The sequence below is a fragment of the Megalops cyprinoides genome, chromosome 6 (assembly GCF_013368585.1).
Source record: "Megalops cyprinoides isolate fMegCyp1 chromosome 6, fMegCyp1.pri, whole genome shotgun sequence".
Taxonomy (NCBI): Eukaryota; Metazoa; Chordata; class Actinopteri; order Elopiformes; family Megalopidae; genus Megalops; species Megalops cyprinoides.
The window spans coordinates 17731688-17748541 of NC_050588.1; the positions used below are offsets into that span (position 1 = coordinate 17731688).

At 39.4% G+C, this 16854-nt stretch overlaps 1 pseudogene; it reads left to right on the top strand.

Moving 5' to 3' along the window:
* On the top strand, nt 1-16246 carry LOC118778838 (annotated as a pseudogene).
* Nucleotides 16247-16854: the final 608 nt, after the last annotated feature.

Here is a 16854-nt window from a genome sequence, read left to right on the forward strand (position 1 = left end):
CCCCAGGGACTGCCTGGCACCCAGCAAAGGTGAGTGATCCATCACATAATGTTGGAATATCTTTCAGTTTTACAGGACTGGAGCCCCAAAAGGGTGCTGCTTGGGAATTCTTCAGCAAACAGACAACATAGTTTTTCTGTTTTATTTCCCATTCATATGAGTTTCTCTTACTGATCTTGAAAATATTATATTAACAAACATTTAAACAATAAAGTATTTTAGTGAGCTATACTATATATAGCATTACTTAATGTCAATTGGTTTGAAATGCATCAGTCAAGTTCCATTAGCTATCTAATCTACTTACTCACTTACTTACTTACATTACTTTATATCACTGCACCTTTAAACAACAGTGCTAAACACTCAACTGAAGCACTTAGGCCAATATTATACCAGTGAAAAACCAGAAAAGACAGGAATTGGTTTATTCACAAATTGTCTTACCCACTGGGGTTCCCTCAATATTTCATTTTGTACCACTGTGCACAACACAAGATTAGTTATCAATTATAGTTGATTTATAATTATAATTGATTTATAACTATAATTGAATTATAACTGTGTGTGCATTATGTGTGGAAAGTCACTGTACATACAGTACAATATAAATAAAGGTTCTCAGGGATAGTCAGTAGGCTGGCATATGTTCTCATCATTGTTTGATTTCTGTCTAACGCTGATCAGTGAGCTGCTTAACCTTTCTTTTTCAGTATCCACAGACCATCTGCAACCACCTTTCTCTCCTGGCATAAAGAAGGTAAATTCCTGAATGTACTACATTCTCAAAGGCAAACTGCAGCCTTTGAGGTAGTACTATTTTCAGGCAGCAAAGGGGAATTTACTTGGGAGGGCACTAGATGCCATAAAGTATAGTGTATATTATGAAAATGTTCCTGTGCTCTTAATCTCAATTTAGAAAGAGATGTAATGAAAATATTACATCAATGAAAGCTGCTGCAAATAATTCATTTAAACATGGCCAGCAGGTATTAATGGCTTGATTTGTAGTCACTCTGAATTTTGAACAGGTGTCAAGATCTGGGGGTGACATTAGGAACAGTCCCTTTTAAACATAAACTTCCTTGTTTTAACAAGGAATGAATAACAAGTGGACAGGATTGAAAACTTCTACTGTGAACTTACCTAACAGCATGAAAATTTTCTTGACGAATCACAATAGGCATTTACTTATGAGCATACTCTAGTCCTAATATTTTGGGATCTCAAAACAAATGTGAACACATCTGAATCTGAAATCATAAAAATACATATGCATTAATGTTTTTCCCTTCATGCACCCCTTTTGGAATCACTAATTTCACATTAGACTTGTTTCACTGTGACACACTGTGCAGACTTTTAGAAGTGCTGAGGTGAGATGAGTGCAATCCTCCAAGACGTTTGCACACAAGTCAGAAGTTATTTATAGCATTACAAGTCTCACAGCTCACCACAGTGAAGTAGGTGCAAATTGGAGGATAAGCATGACTGCACTGCTGAAATCTGAGCAATTTGCGAAAGACTGGCAACTCACAGGGGGACCTTAGACACCCTCGCTGAAGTACTCACTCCCACGCCTGGCAGATGAGCCACTTAGGAGGCCAAAAATTCATAATTAATAAGTGATTATGCCATGATGGGATGGTGCATGTTTTTCCATCAAAAAGCTTTTTTTCTGTCAGTGATTAGCAGACTTCATTCTATATGGCGGTGACTGACGCTTGAACTTTTTTCTTTCCTTCAGTAAAGTGCCATCATGAGTACGGACGCGGAGATGGAGGCCTTTGGCCCAGCGGCCATCTTCCTCCGGAAGCCAGAGAAGGAGAGAATTGAGGCCCAGAACACACCCTTTGATGCCAAAACAGCTTTCTTTGTGGCTGAGCCCAAGGAGATGTACCTCAAAGGGAAACTCATCAGCAGAGAGGGGGGCAAAGCCACCGTTGAAACACTGGATGGACAGGTGTGTACAGCTACACAGACAGAGAAAGCATGTCTGGCACACCTACACTTTGTGATGCATACTGTAGGATTTTTAATCATCATGGTGACTGGACCTCACATTTACTGTTTTTTACATGTCATTCGAAAATGATTTCCCTAACTCAGAATGTGTCTTTGTGGTGGACACCTCATTCTATGAGTCTCAAAACAGGTTGTTCCATTTCACAGAAAATCACAGTGAAGGAGGATGACATCCACCCAAGGAACCCTCCCAAATTCGATAAGATTGAGGACATGGCCATGATGACCCACCTCAACGAGCCCTGTGTGCTGTATAACCTCAAAGAGCGTTACGCAGCATGGATGATCTACGTAAGATCTTTTTTACTGTTTTATCTTGTTCACCTGTAAATAAATGTTTAAAATAAATGAATGATTGTCTGTTGTAAATATTTCCATTAATATATTTCCTTTCACTCTTTCAGACCTACTCTGGGCTGTTCTGTGTCACTGTGAACCCCTACAAGTGGCTCCCAGTGTACGATGCCGTTGTTGTGGCTGCTTACAGAGGCAAAAAGAGAATTGAGGCCCCGCCCCACATTTTCTCCATCTCTGACAACGCCTATCAGTTCATGCTGACTGGTGAGAATCCAGCCCATCATAAATTAGATATACAAGCTATTCTCATACTAGTACAGTTTGAACATGAACTATTCAAAAACTAAGCCATATCCCAAACCAGTAAATAATACCATGAAATCTGTGAGAAAAATTATGCTTGCATGTTATTGCTATTATGTTTTCAAATTTATATATATTATGTCTTCTTTCGCTACTGTTATTAATCGGTGCTAATCACTGCCAACCATTAGTTGGAACAGATCACACAATAAAAAAGCAAGAAAGTAATTACAGCATGTTTGATCTTCTAGATAGTATTTTTTATCATAGTAAATACAAACATTTGTAAAATGGCAAATACAAGTTCAATGTGGAGTAAAATATTATTGATTTACCTTTCTAACATTTCCATTGTCATTTCTTTCAGATCGTGAGAACCAGTCCGTCCTGATTACGTAAGTTTACAACATAAAAGCTTTAACATATATGATGAAGCCCCAAAGAAAAATTGATTTCTCAAGTACTTATTATGTGTGTTGTGAAATGTCTCCAGGTCTTAAAACCTCCATTCACACTGTAAAAGATAACCTAAATTAAACAGCGCTGTTTTATTACTTTACTCTCTATGAATTGCATGTAGTGCAAAGCATACGTTTTCCATGCGTTTCAGCTCTTAGTGTTATCCGTTTTCCTTCACAGCGGAGAATCTGGTGCAGGAAAGACTGTGAACACAAAACGTGTCATCCAGTACTTTGCAACAGTTGCAGTGTCTGGCCAAAAGAAAGCTGAGCCAGTTCCTGGCAAGATGCAGGTCAGTGAGAGACTGTAGAGATGTGCAAATAGCTCAGGAGTGTATGAGCTGTGACACATGTCTGAAGTGCCTGATGTCTTCTGTAGGGATCTCTGGAGGATCAAATCGTCGCAGCGAACCCCCTGCTGGAGGCTTATGGTAACGCCAAGACCGTGAGGAATGACAACTCCTCTCGTTTTGTAAGTTTTCTGTGTTATTTGCTATTCATATTTAAAGGCTTTATTATTAAGCATTGTTAGTTTAAAATCTTGAAGCATTTAAAATCCCTTTTAATTTCACCAAATGTTTAGGGAAAGTTCATCAGAATTCATTTTGGAACAACGGGAAAGCTGGCTTCTGCTGATATTGAAACTTGTAAGTTACCACAACCAGTGTTTTATGTCAATCATGTCACTGATAACCACGACAAAATTGCCCACCCGTAATACTTCCATTTCCTACCTACAGATTTGCTGGAAAAGTCAAGAGTAACATTCCAGCTGTCGGCTGAGAGAAGCTACCACATCTTCTATCAGCTTATGACAGGCCACAAACCTGAACTGTTGGGTAGGAAATCTGGAGGATCAAGATCTTAATTTTTATTGGTCAAATTTCAGAAATGTATGCATTTCTAATTATTGTTTCTCACAGAGGCACTTCTGATTACCACCAACCCATACGATTACCCTATGATCAGCCAAGGAGAAATCACTGTTAAAAAGCATTAATGATGTGGAGGAGTTCATAGCCACAGATGTAAGTTGAAGAAAAAAATTAAAAATATGATTCCATTTTCAGAATTATGCTCTCCTTGCTCACAATGAAACCTGTGATTACTGTGTTGTTGTACTCATAGATAAGTCAGAGTTAGACAGACACATCGTAACTGATGTCAATGAGTGCAAGGGTCTTGCCCAACCGGTGTCCAGAATGGATGCATAAACAGCAGTTATGACAAAGAGCTCCTTCTAAAATAGCAAAATATACAAACATAGATTGAGGAGTATCATAGACTTAAAAAAAGAAAATATCTATCCATTCATTTAATGTTCCATAACAAGAGTAAATAAAGGGAATACACATCACATGGCAGTATCATGTGTTTGTTTATGTGTATATGAACATCCTTTACATATGTTCTTGACCATTTGACCATGTTTCGGTTTGAATCACAGACTGCCATTGACATCTTGGGCTTCAATGCTGAGGAAAAGATGGGCATCTACAAGCTGACTGGTGCAGTGATGCATCATGGGAACATGAAGTTTAAGCAGAAGCAGCGTGAGGAGCAGGCTGAGCCTGATGGCACTGAGGGTAGGTCTGAAGATATTCTTGCTCATACTAACGAGTAACATTAATTAATGTGTCAATTTGCATTGTAGGGGTCACCTTCTGTACACAAAGTCAGATTTTTCAAATAAGTAATTATTTTTCAAATACTTTCAAAAGTTTTTTCTTTGGGGGGGGGGGGGTGGGGTGGGGTGGTAGAGGCTACGGGGGCTTGAGCCCCCTGCCCATTTGGTTGTAAAGTCCAAAATGGTCTTTCCTACCATACTGATCTCTGCTAAAGTTGAGTGTTTGTCACAAGGATCAGGGGGGGTTACAGATATTACTGTGACTTAGCTTTTTTCTTATTTTTTTTGTGATTTTTATGATTGCTAAACATTTATACATCTTGATAATTATGCTATATCATGGTCGGATGCATTCAGAAAGTTGTGACCAGCATTTTGAGACAAAACAAAAATTAAGGCACTGGCTAATGAGGCTGAACAAGTAGAACACTGCAGAAATAGTTGTCAGAAATCTTTCTAGGTAAAACAAGTAGCTCCAGGGAAGATAAGAATTTCTCAAGCATTCAATGCTGCAAATATTTCCCTTATTCACCCTTGAGTTTCAAGTTGCACTTTCCAAAGCATAGTAGCAATTCCAATTGCTACACAATCATTTCAATTGTCCTTGCCCAGTTCATTTGAGGGACATGATAAACATTAAGGAAACATTCAGACAGTGTGATGGGATCAGCATCATAACTGAGGAGACAGCTGATGCACAGGTCAGGTATGTGCTCATTGTATTGGCTCTTTTAAGAACACAGGGGTGTGAGAAGCAGCTAAAGCTGGATGCTCTTCTCTTACACTGTGTCAATGTAAAGGCAGTGGCGTTTAAGTCAGTCAAACAGACTGTATTGGGGACACTCACAGCATCTGAGGTTTATTTCAGCAGTTGGCACTGATAAGGCAACAATCTGTTTCTGAATGTAGTTCACATTACCTGTGTAGCACATCTGCTGAAATTAGTGGGTGACATGTGTTGAAATGAATTTAAGAAGGTCAATGACCTGATCATAGCTGCAAAACAAGCATTCAAAGCCTATCCATTAGCCAAAGATTGGTTTGGCATGTGTGTTCAAGAAAGTTGTAAGCAAAAGTAGGCACTCTATCAAGCCGACAATCCTGGCAATGTGCAGATTGTTGTATTTGAATAAATTAAATAATAATAAAATAAGCAAATGTTAGTGCAGCCACGTAAAGGTTGAATGCAGACTATGACCCTTTTCTTTACACTTATTTCTGCAGTTTTTCTTTTTCCACAGACATTGATATGGCAAATGTATGCTGTTTCTATGTAGCGGTTTAAAGATGACCTCTTGTTAATCGCTAAACCTCTGTGCATGAGATAACACTATGGTTTAGTAAAGTTTGTCCTTTTTTGGTTTGATTTCCATGATTTTTCAGCAAGACCTAAGACATGTTTTTCTGTGAACAACACCCAGCCATCACCATTGCTAACATACAGTCTGTGCTTTTTTTTAAATTGAGTCCCTGCCCGCCAAAAAGTCTATGCAAAGATGATTTTAAATATCATTCAATTATATTTCACAGTTGTTCAGTTATACAATTATCAATGCCAAGTTAATTCAAACTAGTTACAACAAGCCCTCTTTTGCAATTATGTTTTTATTTTATTTTATATTATGGAAGAGCACGTCTTCCTACTTTGATTCAAATGTATTTCCTGAACATTCTTCTTTAATTTAAAATTAAACTGGACCTTGTTGATTTATTACATGTGCATGCATTTTTCCCCTTAAAATCTCTCAAATAAACACATGAATTTATTCCATTACAGTGGCAGATAAAATTTCTTACCTCATGGGCCTGAACTCAGCTGACGTGCTGAAAGCTCTGTGTTACCCCAGAGTGAAGGTCGGAAACGAGTTTGTGACCAAGGGGCAGACTGTACCACAGGTAAAATATCCAGATGTAAAATCTTGTTAATACAGTGGTATTATAAGTATTATACATTAATACTGTAAGTGTTTTTAAACATTGTTACTTTGGTGTGTTTTCCAGCCTCACCTAAATCATTTGTTCTCACTGAAGTTGATTTTTTTTGTTCCATTTTGCCATATCCAGGTCAACAACTCTGTCAGTGCTCTGTGCAAGTCTGTCTATGAGAAAATGTTCTTGTGGATGGTTGTTCGCATCAATGAGATGTTGGACACAAAACAGCCACGACAGTTCTTCATCGGTGTGCTGGATATTGCTGGATTTGAGATCTTTGATGTGAGGAGCTTTTCATTAACATTGACTATAGTGTTGCTGCATGAAACATTATTGTACTGATTTTGTACAGTATTGTATTGATTTTGGAGCACTTTCAATTAATCAACATTTTATCATATTTAAAATTAAAATTTTTAAAATTTCAGTTCAACAGCCTGGAGCAGCTGTGCATCAACTTCACCAATGAGAAACTGCAACAGTTTTTCAACCACCACATGTTTGTGCTGGAACAAGAGGAGTACAAGAAGGAGGGCATTGATTGGGAGTTCATTGATTTCGGTATGGACTTGGCTGCCTGCATTGAACTCATTGAGAAGGTAAGAGTGACGCCCATTATTATTGACAGTCATAAACCTCTTCTCTTATTCTCCTGAAGCAATCTCATGTGAATATTCTGCCTACAACAGCCAATGGGCATCTTCTCCATCCTTGAAGAGGAGTGCATGTTCCCCAAGGCTTCAGACACAACCTTCAAAAACAAGCTCTATGACCAACACCTGGGCAAAGCCAATTGCTTCCAGAAGCCCAAGCCTGCCAAAGGCAAGGCTGAGGCCCACTTCTCCCTGGTGCACTACGCTGGCACTGTGGACTACAACATTTGCGGCTGGCTGGACAAGAACAAGGACCCCCTGAACGACTCAGTCGTACAGCTGTACCAGAAGTCATCAGTCAAACTGCTGGCTCTCCTGTATGCTGCCCATGCCGGTGCAGAAGGTATTGTATTTATTTCTGTTGAGATTGGTAGAGTCTCCTTCTTATATATTCACACCTGGATGAATTTTATCATATCTGACACAAATTCCTCAATTTATAAAATCAAGGATACACTTTTATTTTCAACTACAGGAACAATTTACACATTTCACATTTCCAGGCTTCTGGATGTTAATACATTCATGCTGGTATTTTTAAAATGCTGTCAGTATAGGCATGTATTTATGGTTAGTCATGCAAAAGAAGTAAATGGAAAAAGCTGTGCAGTTAAATATTGCATGAAATATGATGTGTACAAATGTGTGTACAAATCTTGTGTGAACAGAGGCTAGTGGCAAAAAGGCCGGCAAGAAGAAGGGTGGCTCCTTCCAGACTGTGTCTGCTCTGTTCAGGGTACTGTATGCACCTCAATGCAACTGAAACCACACTTCTGTGATTAAAGTACCAATTTGATGTTGCAAAGTAAAGCACTCTTACTGTCACAACCAATTCTCTTAAAAATGTACTAAAGCAAATGTAGAAATAATTACACATTACATGAATTTGTCTGGAATACTAAAAACCATAAAATGATAATCAGTTGGGTTCTACACTTAACTCTATTCACAATATGCAAGAAATAATCAAACCAAATGCATTCTCTGTTTTAATACTACACCACCCTCCATCCCACAGGAGAATTTGGGCAAGCTGATGACCAACTTAAGAAGCACTCATCCTCACTTTGTGCGATGCTTGATTCCTAATGAATCAAAGACACCAGGTAGGCAATATACCCACTGTCATTCCAATAGTTTAGGTCCGAATATGAAAAACTGCAACAGAGTGTACATACTATGTTTACCTGATTGATCAATCCTCTTTTCCAGGGTTATCAAAAAGAATTCAATGAAGTCAACACAACTTCAGTGTGGGAGTATCCTATTCTGTACTTTTGGTACAATGTCTGAACATATAATGTGAATATCTTCTTGTTTTTCAGGTCTCATGGAGAACTTCCTGGTCATCCACCAGTTGAGGTGTAATGGTGTGCTAGAAGGTATCAGAATCTGCAGAAAGGGCTTCCCCAGCAGAATCCTCTATGGCGACTTCAAGCAGAGGTAATTTATATAAGACATTTCTGCAGTTTTTGTCTCCATTACAATGTCTCTGAGACTGCTCAATTAAATGACAAATATGCCATAAAGTAAAACATCATAATATTTAAGTTTAAATTTGAAAACAGCAGGAACAGGAAATCAATGGTCTTGGTAACAGGCAGGAAACAATGACCCATATCAGAATATCAAATACCCTCTCTAGCAATCTGTGGACATCACTGCTCAGTCCTTACAATGATTACTTTTATGCTAGATACAAAGTGTTGAATGCCAGTGTGATCCCTGAGGGACAGTTCATTGACAACAAGAAAGCTTCTGAGAAGCTCCTGGGATCCATTGATGTGGACCACACTCAGTACAAGTTTGGGCACACCAAGGTAAGAACTTCAAGGATATCAATTGTATTTTTTTGAAAAATAAAACAGTTTCCCAGCTTAGATTTATTGTTTAATGTAAATATCACATTTATGTAAATGGACTAAGATATAAGAACAATTCTTTATCACATGCATACAATATTACTGTAGGTGTTCTTCAAAGCTGGTCTGTTGGGTACCCTGGAAGAGATGCGAGATGAGAAACTGGCAACACTGGTTACCATGACTCAGGCCCTGTGCCGCGGTTACCTCATGAGAAGGGAATTTGTCAAGATGATGGAGAGGAGGTACATATTTTTTTTACACCAGATCAAAAATACAAAAACAAATGTTGCTCATACGGGTTAATAAAAATAGCAGAAGGGGTAAATATTTTCAAACCTCATTTCATTAAAAATTTCTCTTTTTAAAATATGCCTGTTTTAAGTAGCATCATTCTAGACTCGTTTGTCATTAAGTTTTTGATAAGTTGAAGGAGAAATAAACTCCACTTTTACATATATATTTGTGAAACTCCCAAACATGTCTTGAAGTGATGAAGTGTATATTGTTCTAAAATGTACACAGTATTACGTTATAATTATGATCATTAGATACTTCAACAGGTTTTACAATAATATGTCAGTGGAACATGAGAGGAAAAACTGTTGAATTGGTGACTTCTTATTCATGCCATTTCTGCCAGCTGATTAAAGTGTCTTCTGCTATTGAGATTCTTCACTGATTTTAACACTACTTTGTGCAGGGAGTCCATTTACTCCATCCAATACAACATCCGCTCATTCATGAATGTGAAACATTGGCCATGGATGAAGCTATACTTCAAGATCAAGCCACTTCTGAAGAGCGCTGAAGCTGAGAAAGAGATGGCCAACATGAAGGAAGATTTTGAAAAGACCAAAGAAGAGCTGGCAAAGGCATTAGCCAAGAAGAAGGAGCTTGAGGAGAAAATGGTTTCTCTGCTGCAGGAAAAGAATGACCTGCAATTACAAGTAGCAGCTGTGAGTTGAACATTGAAATCATATTTATATTATCAGTGTTCACTAATCTAAACTAATGTCTCTTCATGCTTGAGTGTTGCATTTTTGTTTCACTTATAGGAAGTTGAAAGCCTCTCTGACGCTGAGGAAAGATGTGAGGGACTCATCAAAGCTAAGATCCAGCTCGAAGCTAAACTCAAAGAGACAAATGAGAGACTGGAGGATGAGGAGGAAATCAATGCTGAGCTGACTGCCAAGAAGAGGAAGCTGGAGGATGAGTGCTCTGAGCTGAAGAAAGACATTGATGATTTAGAGCTCACCTTGGCCAAAGTGGAGAAGGAGAAACATGCCACAGAAAATAAGGTTTATAATTCATCAATGCAGTCTTTATTTGTTTTTTTCCACTTTACCAGTGTATTACTAACAGAGTGTGACATTAATTCATTTAGGTGAAAAACCTGACAGAAGAGATGGCCACTCAAGATGAGAGCATTGCCAAGCTGACCAAGGAGAAGAAAGCCCTCCAGGAGGCACACCAGCAGACTCTTGATGATCTCCAGGCAGAGGAGGACAAAGTCAACAGTCTGACGAAAGCCAAGACCAAGCTTGAGCAACAAGTGGATGACGTAAGATGTCATTTACATATTTTGATAGGTGCAATTTAAATTGAGCCATAGAACAGAGAGCCTTTTGAACAACTAGGAGCATCTTCAGAAACATTCTAACCCATTGATCTCATCAATTGATGTAACCCATTAACCTGTGCATTTTGTACTGACAATGAAAAAGATAATGGCTGAGGAGTTAGTAGGGATGTTAGTAGGGACGTCATGGACGTTAAGTCAATGACAAAACCTGCTTTTACATGAAACAGCTGGAAGGTTCTCTGGAACAAGAGAAGAAGCTTCGCATGGACCTTGAGAGAGCCAAGAGAAAGCTTGAGGGTGATCTGAAACTGGCTCAGGAATCCATAATGGATCTGGAGAATGACAAGCAACAGTCAGAGGAGAAGATCAAGAAGTAAGACAGAATTCAAAGCAATGAGATAATTGTAAATCCCAACAACATCCAAAAATTGGAAACATATTCATTAAAATCTGTATTGTTCCTCATCCACAGGAAGGACTTTGAAACAAGCCAACTTCTCAGCAAGATTGAGGATGAGCAGTCTTTGGGTGCTCAACTTCAAAAGAAGATTAAGGAACTCCAGGTAATTTCTGAACACCTTCAAATTCCACATAATAAAGCTGAAAACATGTACAACTTTAACCAATACCACTGTTCTCCATAGGCTCGTATTGAGGAGCTGGAGGAAGAAATCGAGGCTGAGCGTGCTGCTCGGGCCAAGGTTGAGAAGCAGAGAGCTGATCTCTCCAGGGAACTTGAGGAGATCAGTGAGAGGCTAGAAGAAGCTGGTGGTGCCACTGCTGCTCAGATCGAGATGAACAAGAAGCGTGAGGCTGAGTTCCAGAAGCTGCGCCGTGATCTTGAAGAGTCTACCTTGCAGCATGAGGCCACAGCTTCTGCTCTGCGCAAGAAGCAGGCCGACAGTGTTGCAGAACTGGGAGAGCAAATCGACAACCTTCAGCGTGTCAAGCAGAAGCTGGAGAAGGAGAAGAGTGAATACAAAATGGAAATCGATGACCTGTCCAGTAACATGGAGGCTGTCGCCAAAGCAAAGGTAAACAGGGGAATTCTCTCTCAAGCATGTTGTAGCAGGAGTTATGAAACGTCCAAGAATTATAAATACATTTTTTGATAGGGCAACCTTGAGAAAATGTGCCGTACCCTGGAAGACCAACTGAGTGAACTCAAGACCAAGAGTGATGAGTATTTGCGCCAACTGAATGACATCAATGCACAAAAAGCAAGACTTCAAACTGAGAATGGTATATGTTACATATTACATACTAATTACTAAGTAGATCTGATTAGATGTCATAAAACTATAAAAATGAGTATCACATGTTTATTTTCTCAGGTGAATTTGGTCGCCAACTGGAGGAGAAGGAGGCTCTAGTTTCCCAGCTGACTAGAGGCAAGCAAGCCTACACACAGCAGATTGAGGAACTCAAGAGGCACATTGAAGAGGAAGTCAAGGTAATAGACTAGGAAAGTGTGATATGAATGTCCTTTTAACTATGTTTTTAAATGACTTTCTTAGCAAAAAAATTCTTAGATACCCTACTGAAGCCATATACATTCATTTTTGTGTTCCAATAGGCCAAGAATGCTCTGGCCCATGGTTTGCAATCAGCACGCCATGACTGTGACCTGCTTAGAGAGCAGTATGAGGAGGAGCAGGAGGCCAAGGCTGAGCTGCAGCGTGGAATGTCCAAGGCCAACAGTGAGGTGGCTCAGTGGAGAACCAAATATGAAACTGATGCCATCCAGCGCACTGAGGAACTGGAGGAGGCCAAGTAACTTCACTCTTTACAGTATCATTGTGGATTCACTGATTATGAGTAATCGAAGATAATGAAAATGTCATTGTCTACAGGAAAAAGCTTGCCCAGCGTCTCCAGGATGCAGAGGAATCCATTGAGGCTGTGAACTCCAAGTGTGCCTCTCTGGAGAAGACCAAGCAGAGACTACAGGGTGAAGTGGAGGATCTCATGATTGATGTGGAGAGGGCAAATGCCCAGGCTGCCAACCTTGACAAGAAGCAGAGGAACTTTGACAAGGTAAATCCAACATTCCAATATAGGGAATTATCATCTCTGCTGTGGGTTACAGTTAGGTTTTACAGCATAGACTGATTTCATCGTTCATTATTAATGAATTTTATCATCAATTTTCCAGGTTCTGGCAGAATGGAAGCAGAAGTATGAGGAAGGCCAGGCAGAGCTGGAAGGGGCACAGAAAGAGGCCCGTTCTCTCAGCACTGAGCTGTTCAAGATGAAGAATTCCTATGAAGAAGCTCTGGACCACCTGGAGACCTTGAAGCGGGAGAACAAGAACCTCCAGCGTATGTACAATAAATGTAGAGACACGTATTCATCATCATTATTGTGATCCTTGGAAGAAAGCTGTTACGGAATGTAAATGGTAGTTATGCCCACAATAAAATTATTATGAAACGTATCCCTGCAGAGGAGATTTCCGACCTGACAGAACAGATTGGAGAGACTGGAAAAACTATTCATGAACTGGAGAAGGCTAAGAAGACAGTGGAAACTGAGAAATCAGAAATTCAGACTGCCCTAGAAGAAGCCGAGGTAATTAAAGGCAGACATATTAAACACAAATTAAAAATGATAAAGTTTTTGGTATGCTACATTTCAATCTCATCCTCAAAACTACACTTAGAGGGAGTAGTTAGTGATGTTTTTTTGAATTCTTCTGTTTCATTCATTTTTACAGGGAACTCTGGAGCATGAGGAGTCCAAGATTCTCCGTATCCAACTGGAGCTAAATCAGGTGAAGAGTGAAATTGACAGGAAGCTCGCAGAGAAAGATGAGGAGATGGAGCAGATCAAGAGGAACAGCCAGAGGGTGCTTGACTCCATGCAGAGCACTCTTGACTCTGAGGTCAGAAGCAGGAATGATGCTCTCAGAGTTAAGAAGAAGATGGAGGGAGATCTCAATGAGATGGAGATTCAGCTGAGCCATGCCAACCGCCAGGCCGCTGAAGCCCAGAAACAACTGAGGAATGTCCAAGGACAGCTCAAGGTATTTGTATATTACCCATAGTTACAGGGCTGAGCTCAATGAGTTGAGTCTTTTCATACAGAATTCCTTTCATTGATCTCTCTTTCAGGATGCCCAACTGCACCTTGATGATGCAGTCAGAGGACAAGAGGACATGAAGGAGCAGGTTGCCATGGTGGAGCGCAGGAACAACCTGATGCTGGCTGAGATAGAGGAACTGAGGGTTGCCCTGGAGCAGACAGAGAGAGGCCGCAAAGTGGCCGAGCAGGAGCTGGTCGATGCAAGCGAGCGTGTAACCCTGCTGCACTCCCAGGTAAGTACATAATTTCCTTCTGTTTGATATAGTAAAAATGAATATTGTATACATGACAAGCTTGTACTAAACTAAAACTATCCAAATTTGTTCAGAACACCAGCCTTATCAACACCAAGAAGAAGCTGGAGAGTGACCTTGTTCAGGTCCAAGGTGAAGTTGACGACACCGTCCAAGAAGCAAGAAATGCAGAGGAGAAGGCCAAGAAGGCTATCACTGATGTGAGCTTTGTTTATTTCAGTGTCACAGTACCCATAAAGTAATATTGTATTCATTCAATTATTTATACTTTTATATGGCTACTTTATGTAGTTTTATATGTAATACATTTTTAATACTTGCACATAATGAAATCCATATATACCAATGAGATTCTATTTGAACAAGGTGAAATAAGGTATATAACCTGAAATAAGGTTTAATGGCATAGCTTGCCCTACATATGGCCTGTAATGAACCGGACTACTGTATATGACAGTGTAAAACTCTCTCACTATTAAAGGTGAAATTAATGTTGACCTCAGACCAGGGTATCTTGGTTTTTGAAAAAGTATTTAAAAATCTTCATTTTATGAAATTCCAGGCAGCCATGATGGCAGAGGAGCTGAAGAAGGAGCAGGACACCAGTGCTCACCTGGAGAGGATGAAGAAGAACCTGGAAGTCACAGTCAAGGACCTGCAGCACCGTCTGGATGAGGCTGAGAGCCTGGCCATGAAGGGCGGAAAGAAACAGCTCCAGAAACTGGAATCAAGGGTAAACTATCTGGAATATATACCATGGCACTGACATACTACACCCATATGCTATTGCATTTTGTAGAAGGCTGTATGTTATGTAATCACTCCTAGTGTCAGTTGCAACACTGATGATTTTGTACCATTTCTGTCCTTAGCTTTATCATTTGTTTGCACTTGTAAGTTGCTCAAAATGACAAAATGCAATGTCACATAAATGTTAGGTTCAATAGAATCAATTACTCAAAGTAAATAATTTTTTTAAAGGAAATCATCAAACAATGTTAAATCACAGGAGTCAAACACATTTATAATGTTGCAAACTACATTTTGTTAAACCTGTATCCAGAGCCTTTTCTTCTGTTTAGATAGACTTACTATCACTAAATCATTTGGAGGGTCACATGAAATTCAAAGGCAGGCTTCAGCCTACAATGCCTGAAGGCCGCATCCTTCAAAGTCCAAACCTCATAACGTCATAACTTCATTTGTATATTCCATCATTACTATTGTTACATAAACTAAATTATTGTTAAAGGTGCGTGAGCTGGAAAGTGAAGTTGAAGCCGAACAGAGACGTGGAGCCGATGCAGTTAAAGGTGTCCGTAAATATGAGAGGAGAGTCAAAGAGCTCACCTACCAGGTAAAAATCAACCCATCTTTATAAAATAGACTGCACTCCAGAATGACAACGCAGTACTTCTTTTAAATCATCTCTACTCACTGTAGACTGAGGAGGACAAGAAGAACATTCACAGACTCCAAGATCTGGTGGACAAACTGCAGCTGAAAGTGAAGGCCTACAAGAGGCAGGCTGAGGAAGCTGTAAGTCTAATATTCCATAAAAAGTAGCTAGTAATGATATAGTGGGAGAATATGTATGTATTTAAACATATAATCTTTGAAATTTCAGTGGAATCTTTTTGTAATAGTTCTAAGAATTTTCTTACTAAGTGAGAGATTACTGATACAATCTGATTTAAACATGTCACTGTTGTCCTTCATGAAGTGATTTATTGTAAAATACTTCTCTTATTCCTTATTAATGTGAAATAACTGCCTCACAGGAGGAGCAAGCCAACACTCACCTGTCCAGATACAGGAAGGTGCAGCATGAGATGGAGGAAGCTCAGGAGCGTGCCGACATCGCCGAGTCCCAGGTCAACAAGCTGAGAGCCAAGAGCCGTGATGCCGGCAAGGTAGGTTATTATGTGAAAGGTTTTGTTGTCGTGATATATGTTAATTTAAAGGAGTAATGAGAGTTGTTGTAGGATAAAAGGAAAAGATATAGTAAATGGTTCTAAATGGTCTTTCAAATTCATTTTCAGGGCAAGGAGGCCGCAGAATGAGGGATGAGATCCAGATGAGAAGCAATCACAAGTATTCATATAATATGAACGTTTTGTGAAATGTTCTTGTACCTTAAGCAATAAATAATATATTTGCACAGCATAGCCTTGTCTTGTACTCTTTTTTAATAATCTTTTCACACACAATCAAAACAATGTTACAGTATGAAGCAACCTAAAATATTGCACACAGTTGCAGCTGAAGTCATAAACTTTTTACTACTGGGGGAAAATGAAAGACTCATAGCATTCAGATGTAGGGAACAGTAGGACCTGACAATTTTAGTCTGACTGTAAACCTCAAATATTTAGGTTTTTCTATCATATATAAATAATTGTCTGAAATGTCATATCAAGAATAAATGACTTAAAAAAATACATGGTATTTAATGACAAATGCAGACATCATGGGCCAGGTTTATTAGGATTCGTTCTTCAGTGTCTTGAGAGATTCTATATGGATAATTTTTTCATCATTCTGGGGTTCACATGGAAATTTCCATCAAGGTCTGCAACTTCGGCTTTTATCATCCATCCAAATGTTTGTCTTTTTTAACAAAACAGAGCTCAGCTTTATATGCTCCGCAGGTCAAGCTGTTGGTATCCCTTGTGTCCCTTGAGTCTCTAATTGGCTCAGCATGATGCCACTTTGTTTTAAAGTGGACCAGAATGCCCATCACAGCAACAGAATTAGGGCTGAATGCACCCTGA